This window comes from Humulus lupulus, chromosome 7 (genome assembly GCF_963169125.1).
Source record: "Humulus lupulus chromosome 7, drHumLupu1.1, whole genome shotgun sequence".
Lineage (NCBI taxonomy): Eukaryota > Viridiplantae > Streptophyta > Magnoliopsida > Rosales > Cannabaceae > Humulus > Humulus lupulus.
In genome coordinates this window covers 120,146,588-120,153,468 of record NC_084799.1, presented here as the reverse complement: position 1 = coordinate 120,153,468, position 6,881 = coordinate 120,146,588, and the positions used below count along the sequence as shown (strand labels likewise).

At 43.8% G+C, this 6,881-nt stretch overlaps 1 non-coding gene across 1 annotated transcript; it reads left to right on the top strand.

Annotated features, from left to right (window-relative positions):
* The first annotated feature begins 3,456 nt into the window (after positions 1-3,456).
* On the top strand, positions 3,457-3,563 carry LOC133793297 (small nucleolar RNA R71). Its single transcript, XR_009874748.1, has one exon. It is a non-coding gene; the product is annotated as a small nucleolar RNA R71 (small nucleolar RNA).
* The last annotated feature ends 3,318 nt before the right edge of the window (positions 3,564-6,881 follow it).

Sequence of the window (6,881 nt, the reverse complement as noted above, 5' to 3'; positions counted from 1 at the left end):
TCATCAGGAAAGGTGTCTTGAATCTGCAATTTTTCCTCTGAATTGCTGCTGTAAGTGCTTGATTCCAGCCTTGATAAATGGTCCGCTACTTGATTTTCAGTGCCTTTCCTATCTTGGATTTCTAAATCGAATTCTTGCAGTAAGAGAACCCAACGTATAAGCCTCGGTTTAGAATCCTTTTTGGCTATCAAATACTTGATAGCGGAGTGGTCCGTGTACACAATAACTTTAGTCCCCACAAGATAGGAGCGAAATTTTTCAAAGGCAAAGATCACGGCCAGCAGCTCTTTTTCTGTTATAGTGTAATTAATCTGGGCATCCACCAATGTTTTGCTTGCATAGTAAATAGAATGAAAAATTTTGTTCTTCCGCTGCCCAAGAACAGCCCCAATAGCGAAGTCGCTAGCATCGCACATAAGTTCAAAAGGTAGAGACCAGTCAGGAGCTGTGATCACCGGTGCTGTAACAAGGGCTGACTTCAATCTCAGAAATGCCTCTTGACATTCATCAGTAAAATCAAAAGGCCTATTTTGCTCCAGCAAGCTGCATAAAGGTTTGGACACCTTCGAAAAATCCTTGATAAAACGCCTGTAAAAGCCAGCATGACCGAGGAAACTTCTAATGCCTTTTACTGTGGTAGGGGCTGGTAGTTTCTCAATAACTTCCAGTTTAGCCTTGTCAACCTCTATCCCCTTGCTAGACACTTTATGCCCCAACACAATGCCTTCTTGCACCATGAAATGGCATTTTTCCCAGTTCAACACTAGATGAGTTTCTTCACACCTCTTTAAGACTTTTTCTAAATTCTCCAAGCAACCTTCAAATGAATCCCCATAGACAGAGAAATCGTCCATGAATATCTCCAAAATACTCTCAGCCATATCTGAAAAAATCGCCATCATGCACCGCTGAAATGTGGCCGGTGCATTGCACAAACCGAAAGGCATTCTTCTAAAAGCGAATGTGCCGTATGGACAGGTGAAAGTGGTCTTCTCTTGGTCCTCCGGCGCTATAGAAATTTGATTATACCCAGAATACCCGTCAAGAAAACAGAAGAACTCCTTTCCCGCCAAGCGGTCCAACATTTGGTCGATGAAGGGCAAAGGGAAATGATCCTTTCTAGTGGCCTTGTTGAGTTTTCTGTAATCCATGCAAACCCGCCATCCGGTGACTGTACGAGTGGGAATAAGCTCATTGTTATCATTAGTAACTACTGTAACGCCCCCTTTCTTCGGAACACATTGGACAGGACTCACCCACTTGCTGTCAGAAATTGGATAAATAATCCCATAGTCAAGCCACTTAATGACCTCTTTTCGAACTACATCTTTCATTACTGGATTCAAACGCCTTTGCTGCTCCACAGAACTAGTACAATCAGATTCCAGCAAGATTTTATGCATACAAAGCGCTGGACTAATCCCTTGAATATCAGCCATTGTCCATCCAATCGCCCTTTTATGCTGCTTCAGCAGTTTCAGCAATGCCTCTTCAGCAACAGACTCCAGACAGCTAGATATTATCACAGGTAAAGTATCATTGTCGCCCAAGTACACATACTTTAAATGACTTGGCAGTGGCTTTAACTCCAACTGGGGTGGTTCTTCAACAGATGGTTTAGGGGCCTGAAAGTGCTTTTCTGGCAGATTTAGAGTTTCAAACACCTTACTAAATTTCTTGGTTGGTTGGCAAGAATCTACCCATGTAAGCATCTCTTCATCTTCACTGCTATACTCCTCCTCATCTCCAAAAATCTGGGTTCCCATAGCAGCTTTTTCCACCCTTTTATTGAACTTCTCAGCTACCAAAGTATCAACAACGTCAACTCTAGAGCATTCTTCCACTTCATCCGGGAATTTCATAGCTTTAAACACACTAAAGGTGATTTGTTGGTCATTCACCCTCATGGTAAGTTCACCATTTTGCACGTCAATAAGAGTACGCCCTGTAGCAAGAAACGGCCTTCCCAAGATTATAGGCACCTCTCTATCCGCTTCATAGTCTAAAATGATGAAATCCGCCGGAAATATAAATTTATCCACTTGAACTAACACATCTTCAATCTTGCCCTCGGGATGAGCCATAGATCTGTCCGCAAGCTGTAATGTAACGGTAGTGGGTCGTGCTTCACCAATACCCAACTTTTTGAAGATTGACATAGGCATAAGGTTGATGCTAGCGCCCAAATCGCATAATGCTCTTCCAACATCTCTACCTCCAATAGAACACGGAATCGTGAAACTGCCAGGATCTTTTAACTTAGGAGGGATCTTGCTTTTCAACATCGCGCTACATCCTTCTGTGAGAGCCACAGTTTCAAACTCCCCCAATCGCCTTTTCTTTGTCAAAATATCCTTTAAGAACTTGACATAATTCGGCATTTGCTCCAATGCTTCGACCAAGGGGATATTAATGTGCAACTGTTTCAGTACATCCAAAAACTTTCTGAACTGACCATCCTGTTGTTGTTTGCGAAATCGCTGCGGAAATGGAAGGGGCGGTTTAGGACCAGAATTTACTGGAGCAGTTTGCTGACCCCTTGCTGTAGCAACTGGGCCAGTTTCAGCAATTTCCTGGGCAGTTTTGTTACTTGTTTCTCCTTCACTTTGGATTGAAGTGGGCTCTCCACTACCCTGTATTTCCTCAGAATTTCCCAGATTTTTACCATTCCGCAGCTGAATAGCTTTACAGTGTTCTTTCCCATCTCTCCTTGGATTTTCTGTATCACTAGGCAAAGATCCTTGCGGCCTAGTTTTCATTTCATTGGCTAGCTGGCCGAGCTGCATCTCAAGATTACGAAGAGAAGCTGCTTGGCTCTGTATTACTGCATCATTCTTAGCCATATACTCCCTCATTAGATTCTCCAAAGAGTTCGGCTGGGAGTTTTGAACATGTTGTGAAGGTCTTGGCTGCTGTGAAAAACCTGGTGGATATGCTTGTCTTCCTTGTGCTGGTGATGTGCTTGAACTTGCTCCTTGACCCCCCCATGACAGATTAGGATGATTCTTCCATGCTGGATTGTAAGTGTTCGAATATGGGTTGTTGTTGCGGTTGAAATTCTGATTTCCCACATAACAAACTGAGGCTGGATTTGAAGGGCAATTCTCAAAAGTATGCCCGTCCCCACAGTACACGCATGACACTTCTGCACTTTGAATGGCAGCAGCTGGCTGAATACTTCCTCCCAAACTCATATTCTTCAAGATGTTGGTCATTGAGGCCATTTGAGCTGTTAGAGCCGTTAGTGCATCTACTTCAAGAACTCCCGCCACCTTCCTACTTGTAGGAGCTCTAGTGTTTGACCATTGATAGTTATTACTTGCGATCCTTTCCAAAATCTCAAATGCTTCGTTGTAAGACTTGGAAAGAATGGCTCCATTGGCTGAAGCGTCCAATACCATTCTAGAAGCTGCATTGAGGCCATTATAGAAGGTCTCCATCTGTATACAGTGTGGGATACCGTGGTGTGGACATTTTCTTAAAAGCTCTTTGAATCTTTCCCACGCGTCACTAGTGGACTCATCTTCCAGCTGCTGAAATGACATAATCTCACTTCTAAACTTTGCATTTCTGGTGGGAGGGAAATATTTGCGCAGAAACTTTTCAGCAAGATCATTCCAATTTGTGACGGAATCAGGAGGCAAAGTGTTGAGCCATGATCTAGCTCGGTCTCTTAATGAGAATGGAAATAGCTTCAGCCTTAATGCTTCTTCACTCACTCCTTGAAGCTTAAAAGAATCGCTCACCTCCAAGAATGAACGAAGGTGAAGGTGAGGATCCTCCGTTGGAATCCCGCTGAACTGCCCCACGGTTTGGAGCATTTGAAACATGACCGGCTTGAGCTCGAATTGAGCTGCTTGTATTTCCGGCCTCACAATGCCTGGATTTAACTCATTAAACATGGGGGCAGCGTATTCCCGTATTGCTCTGGCTCTGTCATCCGCCAAAACAATGGGATTAGTAACTTGCTGGCCATCCCCCTCATCTTCAACACGTTCAGCCATAGTGCCTCGACTTTTAGCCTTTTGATCTTTTCTCCTTTTTCTGAAAGTGCGTTCGATCTCGGGGTCAATAGGAGCAAGTTCACTGTCCTCTTGCTGGTTCATACACTGTAGGTACCTGAGATTTCACAACCCGAACCAACAAGGTTAAAAACAATGAAAAGAAATTGTCAAATAGTTGATAAAACAGAATTTAATTTTAAAGTCCCCGGCAACGGCGCCAAAAACTTGTTGTGAATTTTCTAACGATTAAAATATGCGCAAGTATACACAATCGACAACAAGTAATACAGTGATAATGTATCAAAGTTCGTCTCCACAGGGACTTTTCAACTAAATTAATGTAAAATCAACCAAAAACAACTTATAAAATAGTAACCAAAACAAAGGAAAGAGTGGGTAATTAACTCTGAAAATAATTTTAGACAAACAAAGGAATTAAACCAAAAATCAGAGATTAAAATGACAAAATACTGGGTGGTTTTCAGATATAAGAAAAATGGGTTCGGGTGATTAATTCCCCTCGGTTCGTTCCAGTTGTTACAGCAATGGGTTAGCAATTATGACAGTGTTAACAAATTTCGTAAAACCCAGCAAGTTTTTCCCAAAACGTGCAATCTAATGTCTATACTCCCCTTCTATACATTCCTGCATGAAACCAGATTATAAACATTCAATTAAGCATCAAATCTGACGTTATGCAAGGTAGCAAAACATTCCTATTCTACTACTCACAATCACCTAAAACTAGATGAATCTCTTGCATCAATTGAATGGGTTCAGCTAGACTTCCCTCTTCCAAGTTAGATCTAGCTTAGCACATGCTAAAAATGGCCAATAATTAACAGTCAATAACAGTAAAGCACATTCAATTGAACAAAGACATAATCACTTAGCCATTGCATTTGTATATTGAGTTCATACTTGAGGGTTCATAATCACCCTAGCCCTTAAGAAATTAGTTCATAGTTGCAAACTTAAACATGAAAATAATACAGAAGTAATCCATGGAGTTTGCAGAAATTAGATGAAATTAATACAAAAAGAAAGAGATGGTGTAGGACGAATGAGTTGTGAGCTCAAATCCCCCTTATGGCATCAGCCTTCCTTCTTCTCTTTTGGTCGTACTCTTCTCAAATCTTCTCCCTGAAACCTCCTCTGTACTTAGCCAGAAGTTCTCTCTCTTTCTAAAATGGTCCCAATTCACAGAATAATACGGCCCCTCCTTTAATTCTAGGGTACTTTCCTTTACCCTAATTGGACAATCCAGATCATTTTCCTACATGTACTTTGTCCCACATACTCAGCTGACTCAGTACTCAGTACACTTGCCACCTTTCTACTTCATTTAATCCAGCTGGAGCATTGTTTTCACGAAGTCCTTTTTCTCTAGCTTCAGTTTAATTGCTAAGACTGACTGCTACAGCATTGTTGAGTTAGCATCCTCCCCTTTTCAGCAACATTTCCCTTTGATTTACAGTTCCCTCAGCTCCTGTTTTGTAAGCTTCCCTTTCCTGATTAATACAACACAGAAATTTACATAAAAAACACTGAAAAATATGACAATGCAAACACAAGGTCCCTAGCTACACAGACACACTAAATTGAACACAATTACAAGAAATAAAAACTCATTACTCTTTTGTTTGGTTCAAAAATTAAGTTTAAAGATGTGAAAATAACTCTAAATCCTAGAGTTATCAGAGACCAACGTTAACGTCGGAAAGAGGAAAAGCGGGACTCAAAAGTCTCGTAGGAATAGTCGGCCTAGACCCATTCGGTCGGTTAGAACCTCAACCCCGAGTTCTGTGCCCATGTCGTACCATAACCAGGAAGCTATGTTTGAGGACTTTCCCAGGGCCAATCAGCAAGTCAGTCGATTAGTCAGAACCTCAACTCCTAGTTGGAATCCACCATCGAGCGCACCCAGAAGGGCTCGTGGCAGCTCGTGGAGGAGGTCCGGGGAAAGCTCGCGCAAACAACCTGCTCCAGCCAGCCCTTCCATGTCGCGGTCAGACTGCCAGGCGCAGAAGGCTGGAGGCGGTAGGGTGGAACGACTGCGAGCTAGTTTGATACGGCCGGACGGGACCAAGATCGCTTAACCAGTTAGGCGTACCCCTTCGCCGATAAGATACCCATCTCCTCCTCGTATTGCCCGAGATATTCCGACACACGGGAGCAGCAGAAGGAATCCTCCTCCCGCCGTTCCTACCAATCGCCCTTGAGCACACGGGAATGCCACGGATCCTCACCCTCGGCAGCAGGCTCCAATCTTTTCCAATGGGAGCTATTGGACCGAGTGCCGCCGAAGTGGCAGATCCGGTGGAGACCTGCGCAATCGTCTAAGTTCGGCGCAAAGCCCTCGGGTTGCCTCGAGAACCGACCTTTGAGATCACCTCAACTCGCAGAGGGGGGACCCGACCAGAAATGAAAGTCATGTTCGTCGAGAGGATGGTCCTTCCGAAGTACGTGACAGTGGGAATGTCCCGCCAAACCAAGCTCAAGCTTGGAGGGACAATAACCTGCCTAACGCGTACAATGGAGTGGGAGCTGTTGAACAGCCCCAGAACAACCAAGGGATCATGGACCAGACCCTCGAAAGGTTAGTTCAGATGGAGGAGCTAATGAAGAAACTCTTGTCAGAAAAAGGCAAGGAAGAATATGACTCGGGGACGAGCTAGAGCTTTTTGCCCCCAACATAGCAGCCACGACGTACCCGCTGGGTTTTCGGATACCCCACCTATCCAAATTTGATGGGGACGGGGACCCGTCGGATCACTTGGGTATGTTCAATACCCTAATGATGGCCCATAATATCGACCCCGAGCTGAGATGCTTGATATTCCCTTCGACCTTGATCGGGCCAGCTAGACAGTGTTC